The 10,523-nt window shown below is 43.8% G+C and overlaps 2 long non-coding RNA genes across 2 annotated transcripts in view; one reads left to right on the plus strand and one right to left on the minus strand.

Annotated features, from left to right (window-relative positions):
• The window catches only part of LOC106724381, a 20,871-nt gene extending 11,801 nt beyond the window's left edge, over nucleotides 1-9,070 (minus strand). Inside the window, exons 1-2 of the long non-coding RNA XR_001360152.1 lie at nucleotides 8,654-9,070; nucleotides 3,984-4,228 (exon numbers count right to left, since the gene is read on the minus strand). This is a non-coding gene — a long non-coding RNA (uncharacterized LOC106724381). The remainder of the gene's footprint in view (nucleotides 1-3,983; nucleotides 4,229-8,653) is intronic.
• LOC106724383 lies at nucleotides 8,466-9,478 on the plus strand. The gene is made up of 2 exons (XR_001360156.1): nucleotides 8,466-8,684; nucleotides 9,063-9,478. It is a non-coding gene; the product is annotated as an uncharacterized LOC106724383 (long non-coding RNA).
• The last annotated feature ends 1,045 nt before the right edge of the window (nucleotides 9,479-10,523 follow it).

Here is a 10,523-nt window from a genome sequence, read left to right on the forward strand (position 1 = left end):
AACTGAACCTGGGACCCTTCAGTCCGCAAGCCAACACTCTATCCACTGAGCCAAACTGGCTAGGGTGGCAGAGCTGTTTTTAACATCATAGAAAATTAACTACTTTGTTATCAGACTTCAAAATCCTGGAAGGAGACACACGAACCATGGCCGCTGCAGCCCTTATCCCTGCCCGCCCTCCCTCCCTGCATGTAACCTTTCTTCCTTATCCATATGTAATCAGCCGGCTAGCAGGGGAGGTTACACCTGAGTTTTCAAGATGAACTGTTGTTCTCCCATGCCGCCGGCATAATTGGAATAAACTCTCATATATGATTCAACCTTGTTTCTGCTTAATTTGGCTCAAGTAGTGACAGGCGGCCCTGGACACATTTTGTGTCTGGTTTCAAAAGAATTGGGGCCCTAACCGGTTTGGCTCAGTGGATAGAGCGTCTGCCTGCGGACTGAAAGGTCCCAGGTTCGATTCTGGCTAAGGTTCGATTCCGGCTAAGGGCATGTACCTTGGTTGTGGGCTCATCCCTATTGGGGGGTGTGCAGGAGGCAGCTGATCGATGTTTCTCTCTCATCGATGTTTCTAACTCTCTATCCCTCTCCCATCCTCTCTGTGAAAAATCAATAAAATATATTAAAAAAAAAAAAAAAAGAATTGGGAAGGCCTCTGGTGAGTGTTGAGGCAAAATCTCCAGAATCCTTTCACAAAGAAAGCCCTGACCAGTGAGTGACTATCAAGTCTCTAAAGATTCGGGGAATTTGAAGGTTCCAAGGTAGATTTACTTGGTTAAGAGATGGGAATTTTAGAGATTCAGAAACTCTGGAACAAAAATTCATTTGAAATTGTCATAGGGGGACTGTTATGTAAATGTTTTCCGGTTGGCAGCCTTTAATAAAAGAGATTTTAGGTGGGTATTGAAATTGAATCAAGACCATTGGTTTGCCATTGTCACCTCTCTAATTTGAAATTACTCCTTGCTGCTGTGTATTCCCTTCAATTTCATATTGTACTAGATAGAGGTGGGAAAAAAGTAAAAACTGAACAACAAAATCTACTCATGTGTCTAAGAAGCTCGGTCAAGCTTTCTAGGCGAACTATACATGGTGACCCCAGTTGATAAGCAGGTCCCTTCGTGCAGGGCCAATCAGCTGATTAGAAAACAAGATGTGTTTTCCCGCAGGGACCACACCTTGGTGGTTAGGCACTGAGGCTGGTCCTGGACAGTCCACTTACTTGGCGTGTACCTGAGTGGTACCACGCTGATGGCACCCAACAGAACCTAACCCCTAGGGGCCACAAGATCTCCCTGGGAAGCCAGGCACACGTCTGTTCCGGTGCAGTAGATCAAGGCCTGCCCTTCCCCCAGCTGCCCAGTGCAGGGCAGCGAGACATGGTGGACTGTTCTCAGCATTGCTGACATGATGGTGCAGCCTGGGAAAGAGGAGGCATGGGGGTGGCACCAAGGTGGCTTCTGGGACTGAGTGGAGCTGGAGTGACTTCTCTGTCCCAATACTTTCCCATCTCCTTAGTCCCCCCAGCCATGCAGACCTGCCCAGTGATCCCTTTTCGCTAAGGATTGGAAGTGACCCCTGTGGGGAATGTCCCCACCTGCAAAGGTTTTCTGAGGGTTTATGGTGGGTATTGAGACAGAACTTGATGAGGGTAAGAGTTCCTCCTCTGCCGAGTGGTACATTCTAGTGTGTGGGACTAAAGGGAGGGTTGGATGCAGGGTCTGTGGTCCCAGGACTGGGTGCACAGGCTCAGGGACAAGGAGGGGGTCAGGAAACTATGGAACTCCACAGCTGGGGAACACTCCCCACCCCAGATGGTGCCAAAGATGGGGTGGAAGCAAGTGCTTGCAGCTGGGGAACAACCCTCCCCCTCCCCAGATGGTGCCAAAGATGGGGTGGAAGCAAGTGCTCGGTCCTCTACTTTCCTTTTCCAAAGTCCTCACTCCCACCTGGGCAGTATGAGCAACAGGCCAGCACAGGCTCCCCCGCGGCAAGCTGGCAGGTGGAAGGAGGAAGCTCCCCACAGGGTGGCAGAGGAGGCAGAATGGGGCATCGATGGCCATCTTTGTTCCAAACAAGCCAGTGGCTGAAAAGGGACATTCAAAAAGCTTTAGAAATAATAAAGTCAACTTCCATATTATTCATTGACTTTTTAAAGATGTGCTTCTCTAAATGTATAATGAAAAGATCAATAACATGATAGAAAATGAATAAAGGGTATATACTGCCTATTTTAGAAAAAATACAGATGGGCAATATGAAGTTATAACAAAATGCACTAATAATAATACATATGAATCTCAAAAACATTGTGCTTAGTGAAAGAAGCCAGACACAAAAGAAAACATTTTTTGTATGAGTCCATTTTTATGAATGATGAAAATTATGATAAAGACAAAGCTATCCAGACAAAAAGCCAATCAGTGGTGGCCAGGGGCCAGGCTTAGGAGAGTGGGCGGATGACAAAGGTAGAGAAACTCACCAACCCATACACTTAAAACTGATAAATTTTATTGTTTGCAAATGAAACCTGGAAGCTCACAATAAAAAAGAGAAGATTTCAAAGCTTCTCTATGAATATAAAGCAAATTCATTTAAACATTTTAGCCCAGAAAAAGTACTTAGAGTCCATGTGGTGAAACTCCTTCCTTTTATATTTTATAAGTGAGGAAATGGAGGACCCAGAGAGATTACATAATTTATTCAAAACCATTAGCCTGCTGATGGCGGAAACTTAGCCCAGCCCCGCACCCAGTCTTCCACCTTCTTTCTGTGCTGCCCACTCCCCAGGACACTTAAACTGTGAAAATAACATGTCCCTCACACAACTTATAGGCACCATCAACACCTTCCACATGTATAATCCTTTTATTTTTAGCACATCCCCATTGGTTTCTATCAGAGAGGCACAGCCAGTAGGAGATATATCTTGAGATTTATTGAAAGGAATTAGTTTCTGATGAACAAAAACAGATCCAGAGACAGAGAAGCATCGATCAGACCGTCAAACCTCAGAGGGAAGATAGGGGAGGGTGGAGGTTAAGGGGAGAGATCAACCAAAGGACTTACATGCAAGCATATAGGCCTAACCAATGGACACAGACAACAGGGGGGTGAAGGCATGAGTGGGGGGGATGGGGGGTAACGTGGGGATAAGTACACATATGTAATAACTTAATCAATAAATTGATGATACAAGTTTAAAGGGGGAAGAAATAAGCATTTATGAAGTGTTATGTGTGTTGTGCTATTATCTGCTAGTCCTTATAGTATCTCAGATAATCCTCAAACTAGTTCTTATTCAATGTGTGGATGGAATGCCTTCTCGAAATCACTGTCTGTTCAAGCACAATATAGCATAACTAAAAGGTTTGGATCAGGACTGAGACTGCTTGAATTTGTATCTAAGTACTGCCAATAACTTTCTGTATGACTGGGGAAATTGCTCAAATGTTCTGTGTCTCAGTTATAAAATTGAAATTCTAAGAATAGTACCAAAAAAAAAAAAAGGAATTAGTTTATGCAACTGTGGGGCGGGCTAGGCAAGCCTGAGATCTGGGAGGCAGGCCGTCAGGAAAAGCGGGCTGGGACTCCGGGCACAGCTAAGCCCACAGGTGGGATTTCTGACTCTGTTCTTTTTAAGATGCTTCGACGGATTCAATCAGACCCACCCAAACTATCCAAAATAATCTCCTTTACTTAAAGTCAACTGATATGAAAACAAAAGAAACGATAAAGTCAACTGAGATGGGTTTTAATCACAGCTTTAAAATACCTGCATAACAACACCTACATTACTGTTTGATTGAATAACTGGGGACTATAGAGCCTATCTAAATTGGCACATAAAACACCATAGCACCCAAGTAGTAGGTAAGGACAGTATCGCTTGTGTTCTAGAAGCACAGGGCACTTTTGCCTAAGGCACACAGCTAACTCACATTTTGTTTTTCAATTGTAAAAAGGTTAGAAATTCTTACCTCATTATTGTTTCAAGAAGTAAATTAAATTAAATCAGTTCCAACTGTGTATGTGAAGTTCCTGGCACACTGGGTTCTCCATGTTAGAAAGCAGCAATTAGACCACATTTTGCTTATGAAAAGAGCTGGTTTACAGGTTAGCCGGAAAGGAACATTCTCCTTACAGGTGGGAGCACAAGCTGGAATGACTTTTTTCAGCAAGTAGTTCCAGTTCCAAGAATTAGTTTTATAATATTTGTACACACCTGTAAAGATAGATATGCAAAGATATTCATTTTGCAATCTTATTTGTAAATAAAAAACAAAACAAAAACAACAACAACACTAAACTTCAATGGTCCTGGCTGGGTAGTTCAATTGGATAGAGCATCTTCCCAACACACCAAGGTTTTTTATTCAATCCAGGTCAAGGCACATACAAGAAGCAACCAATGAATGCATAACTAAGTCGAACAACAAATAGATGTGTCACTCTTTCTCCCCCTTCCTCTCTTTCTAAAATCAATCAATAAAACAAAACAAAACAAAACACTTAAGTGACTATCAAGAGAAAAGGAAAGTGTTAAATAAATTATGATACAGTCTGAAAATCAATCAATAAAACAAAACAAACACTTAAGTGATTATCAAGAGAAAAGGAGAGTGTTAAATAAATTATGATAAGATCTGTTGACATAAGAATGTCCAAACACATATAAAATTTTGTGTATTTGAGCCAAACTGAGGACATGTCTGGAAGCAAGATCTCAACAGTCTGAGAATAGCAGTTTTTCAGTTCTTTTTATGCATTTGGAATCAAAGGCGGGAACATAAGGAAGATTGCATGAAATCCATTGGTAGGTTAGGGAGGCGGGAGGAAGCAAAGAGGAAATCCCTATGATTAGATAAAAAGTAAAATGAAGAGATACAGATCTCAGTTACATTGGTGGGTACAAGATAGTTAACATTTACAGTAAATGAGATGGTATTCATGTAACAAGATCATGTGCTCCTTGAGAGTGGCTTCTGAAGGGTCTAAAACAGTGGTTCTCAACCTTCCTAATGCCGCGACCCTTTAATACAGTTCCTCATGTTGTGGTGACCCCCAATTTCATTGTTACAAATTGAACATAATTAAAGCATAGTGATTAATCACAAAAACAATATGTAATTATATATGTGTTTTTCGATGGTCTTAGGCGACTCCTGTGAAAGGGTCGTTCAACCCCCAAAGGAGTCGCGACCCACAGGTTGAGAACCGCTGGTCTAAAAGATAATATTATTCTGGCATTTCTAAGATATGTTAACCTAGGTGTACAAGCACAATGGACAGGGCCTGCTTAAAGCAACGATGAACCTTTTACTAAGGAAGTTATAGGCCTGAGGCCTGACTGCTCACCATGACCTGCTCAGTTAAGAATTTATGATCAGCCCTGGCCGGTGTGGCTCAGGGTGTTGGTTGGGTGTTGACCTGGGCCCATCTCGTGTCAATGTTTCTTTCTCTCTCCCTTCCTCTCTCTCTAAAAATCAATTTTAAAAAAATATTAAAAAAAACAGAATTCATGAGCACATCACCCTGTGAGGTCACTTTTGGTCACTGAATGTGTCTGATTTACTACATAGTCCCTTTGCTCACAGGCTGAACAATGGAATGAAAGATGTCCATAGTATAGTATTTCATCTAAAATAGGAGTTTGTATTATTTGATAGCATTTTTGATCCTAGACATTTTGCTAATATCTTTGGTGCTGGAAGGTGATAGGCTCTGCACCCATTATGATTTTATAGAAAGAGGAAGACGGGAGAGAGGGAGAGAGAGAGAGAGAGAGAGATCAATTTGTTGTTCCACTTACTTATGCATTCATTGGTTTCTTGTTTGTGCTCTGACTGGGGATCAAACCTGTAACCTTGGCATATTGGGGTGACACTGTAACCAACTGATACCTGGCCAGAGCTCATTTAATTTTTAACATAACTCTATGAGTGCATTGATATTATCCACATTTTATAATAGATGGTAGATGAAACTAAGTCTTGGAGAGAGTAAGACATTGCTCAAAGCTTATGCCTACCAAAGATGAAACTGAAGTTATCTATATTCCAAAGCCATTGCAATTGGGTAGTAAACTGGGTCAAGAGGTACTAAAAATTATGCTTTTATTGGTTTGTCATTTTTCCACTGACTGTTTTAATGCTGACATGACTATAATGTAGAAAGGTTTCAAAATAGAAGCTTCGGGATATTCTGTAATTTGGGCTGTCAACGTTTAGTATTTCCAGCAACACACTCTTATTTATCAACCTTCTCCTCCACCTCAATCAAAATAATAAACAGAAAGAAGAGAAAGCATAAATGGTTTTTCATTGCTTCTGCAATCCAAAAGAAAACCCCAAAAGTTAAAACAGGAAAGTTCAGGAAAAATCCCCAATTTGCTACCCTTTCACAAAGCAATAGAAGTATTCATGTCCAAATGACAACGCCCCAATGTGCTTACAAAAAAGTTTGGTTGCCTGTTGGGTGCAATGCCTAGGACTTCAGGGTGCTCATCGGGGGAAATGCCAAGTATTATCTAGTATTCTTGGAAATTACTAGATTAAATGCATCATTACAATGACTTCTGCCTCCATGCTCATTTTTAGCATTTTTTTCATGCACCACAAATTATTTCTCTTTCTCCACAATGTCCAGCTAGATTTCTTCTAGGAGAGGGGTGGCAGGAAAAGGTCTCACTTCAGAGGATCAGGAAGGCAACCAGAGCTACTTAGCTGACCACCCCAAGATGTCTCCCACAAGGAGCTCTTGCACTGCTCTACGGGACTCCCTGGGAGTTTGAGAATCCACCAGGACCCTGAGGATGGGATGATGACTTTAGGAGCAGCGGTTCTCAACCTGTGGGTCACGACCCCTGAAAATACATCCTGCATATCAGATATTTACATTACAATTCATAACAGTCGCAAAATTACAGTTATGAAGTAGCAATGAAAATAATTTTATGGTTGGGGGTCTCCACAACATGAGGAACTGTATTAAAGGGTCGTGGCATTAGGAAGGTTGAGAACCACTGCTGGGGATCCTTGCTGCCTAGTTCCTGGTTTTAGGAACTCGCTAAGGAATAAGGTAGTTCTACACTCTCTGTGGCATTTCTAAGATCCCCAAGGGCAATGAAGACGGACTACGATTTCTGTGTCCCGGAAGCAGGTTTTCCTCAAACCCACCCGAGACCCACTGAGTTCTGGCCAAAGACCAGGGTCCCCAGAGAGTTGGGGCCAAATTGGAAGCAAGTCCTCCCTTAGACCAATAATTGTCATTCCGTGGTGGTATTTTCTGTGTGTCTATCACAAGGGAACCCCAGCACTAGGAAACAAAGTCTCTGTCCTTGAGAAGCTTTCACTGGGGAGACGAGATATGTGACTTAGTTTTGCTTTCCTCTTGGTGAAACTAAAACACTTTTCTTGTATCATTCAAATTACCACTAGTCCCATTTCCCTCTTGAACTCGGAGAAAAGATTCTTGTACCATTCCCCAAATTTTCTCAATCAAGTCCCACTCACTTTCCAGAGTCATGCAACCATCAGTGGACACTATCACTGCTTGTTACATTTTACATGGATCCCATGGAGATTTAGCAACTGGGAAAGTATGTGTGAAGGGCAGCAAGCTGTGCAGAGGGGTGGATGGACTTAGAAGACTCACATGCCATATCCATAGTATAGACACTAATTAGCCTTGGAATGACACTGTGTGTGATTCTTGCTCCCTGGACTACGGACCTGGGATGCTGGACAAGGAAACACTGAGTCAGAACAACCAGACTACAAGCCTTACTAATTCACCATGTGGCTGGGCTATGAGACTGGGGGGATTCTACCATTTGCCTGATTTCTCCTCATAGAGTGGAGACCACCATCTGCGCACAGGATGCTGGGACTAATGAAATCATTTAAAGGAAGTATTTGTTGCTTCCTGGGATGGGAACTGTGTTCTCTACTGAGCTCTCACATGCTATTTCATCTGGCCACGTGAGCAGTGATCTGAAGACAGATCAGATTCCTAATTCAGAGGGTGGGTTAGTTCTCAGAGTGGAAGCTGGATTCCTCAGTGGGCCCTATGGACTTGAGAATAAAGTTTAGGTGTGCTTGACCCAGAGCTACAGGTCTGCTTTGAGGACAATAAAACCCAGATCAGAAGGCAGCAACCACTGGGGGTTAAAGGGACACGGGAGGACATAAGAAAGCAAAAACACATAAACATCAGGACAGAGTCAGTGACTCAGCAAAATTTTCAAACCTTCTCTTGAAAACATTTCCCTGTTTTTGGCTTTTGGGAAATCATATAGGAATCGAGAGAGTTTGACTATATGGTTCTATATCCTTTTTGTGGACTTAAATTTTTAAAAAGTATGTTTAATGTATGTCTTTAGAATTGGTCAATGAACGAACCTCACTTTGTTCATACCTGAGTTTCTCAAAACCATGAGTCATTGAAGCCTTGTTATCAGAGGTAGGCTTAAACTTGTGACACTGACTTGATCATAGATAGGGAAGCTGCTGAATTTTTGTCTCAGAAATAATCAAGCAAAGAAACACCCAGGAGGCACAGGGCAAACCGCCGTCCTGGAAGCTGGTGGGGTGGGAAGATGCGGAGGCCCAGTCCGTGTGGGCAGCAGCGTGCCTTCTGTGTGGCTCACCTGTCTTTTCCTCCTTTTGGCATGACACCAGGTAAGCTGGCATCGAAGTCAAGAGCCTGGCCCTGGGAGCTTTGGTGCCTTATCTCAGGATGATCTCAGCGCTTCCATTTGCTTCTCCTGGTGCCTTCTGGCACCCGGAATCCAGTGTGCAATGTAGGTGATGGGCTCCTGGTAAGAAAATGAAGGCAGATTTCCTCAGGCTCAGCTTCCTTGCTAAGCCCTGTTGGCCTGAAGCACATCTACGTTACTCCTTCACTGGAGAGAGGAACCGGACTCCCCCCTTGATTTTGTACACCCCACAGCTGGGACCATCTCCGCTGTAAAATGGGCATACAATGTGATGGGGGAAGGGCACGTAATAAGAATAGGAACACAGTTGTTTAATGATGATTCACCTTACTAACTACAGATAAGAGGTTTTCTGACAGAGCCTGGGAAACAGGAGGATGTGCTATAAAAGTAAACGCATTTTAAAAGCAGATCAAGGACAGGACTCACTTGGATTTGGCTGGTGTGCCTGAACTCTCACCCCATCCGGGAGTTTTTCTCAGGAATGCTGACTATTCTCCGGTTCCAGGAACAGGCAGAGCTGTTTGTAACATCATAGAAGATTAGTCAACTTGTTATCGGACTTTTGACTCCTGAAGGCCGGACTGCAGACCCTCCCCTCCCCTTCCGCTGTTACATTCGTAGTTCACAGCTGCGTCTAGTTATCGTCTTCCTTGCCCGTATGTAACCCGCCAACTGGCGAGGGGAATAATAGATTTTCTGACTGCTCTCTCAAGCTGCCGGCATTATTAGAATAAATGCTCAAATATGATTCAACCCTGTGTCTGCTTAATTTGGCTCAAGTAGTGACAGGCTGCCTTGCGCCAGTTGTGTCCGTAATCAAAGCACTCATCTCCTAGGGCTGTGGTTCTCAAAGTGGGTCCCCTGACCAGCAGCAGCATGTATTGACAGGAACTTGTTAGAAAAGCCAATTTAGAAACCCCTCCCAGACCCACTGGAACCTCGGGAAATGGGAGCCTGAGATCTGTTCTCACACGCCCTCAGGTGACTGATGCACGCGGAAGTCTGTGAACCACGGCACAGGGTTGCTGTGAACAGAACCTGAAGGAGCTTGTGTATCAGGCTCAGAACTGCGCCTGGCGCTTGGCTCTTGGCTGTTAGTACCATCATCATCACAAGACACTTTCTAATAACGCTGAGATGCCCGTAGCTCCAGGTGCCCCGGATGGAGATGCCTTTCCTGGGGGACAAGCCTCGGGCTCCTGTAGGTGTGAGCTGGCTCCCAACAGCACCAAGGGCTTCTTTGCCTTGACCACTTACTATGTATCGGCTTCAAGGGAAGACACGCAGGAATTGACGTCAGTAGGGAAAGCCTTTATTAATGCGGATGATAACACCAGGGAGATGCTCAGGGACTAGACCAGAACTGTCTCAGGAAGGGGTGGGTAAGAAATGCTTTTAGATGCAGAGACTGTGGGAGAGGTGGCTGTGTGAAAAGTAAAGGGGGAGGGGTGGTAACAAAAACTGCAGTGTGGAAGTCTTTTTTCTTTTTCTTTTTAAATTTATTGATTTGAGAGAAACATCGATTTGTTGTTCCATTTATTCCGGCATTCATTGGTTGACTCTTGTATGTGCCCTGACCAGGGACTGAACCCACAACCTTGGTGTATCAGTACAATGCTCTAACCCAATGGTCGGCAAACCGTGGCTCTGGAGCCACATGCGGCTCTTTGGCCCCTTGAGTGTGGCTCTTCCACAAAATACCACGTGCGGGCGCGCACATACAGTGCAATTGAAACTTCGTGGCCCATGCGCAGAAGTCGGTTTTCGGCCTGGGCGAGTCTATTTTGAAGAAGTGGCG

This window comes from Myotis brandtii, unplaced genomic scaffold (genome assembly GCF_000412655.1).
Source record: "Myotis brandtii unplaced genomic scaffold, ASM41265v1 scaffold811, whole genome shotgun sequence".
NCBI lineage: Eukaryota > Metazoa > Chordata > Mammalia > Chiroptera > Vespertilionidae > Myotis > Myotis brandtii.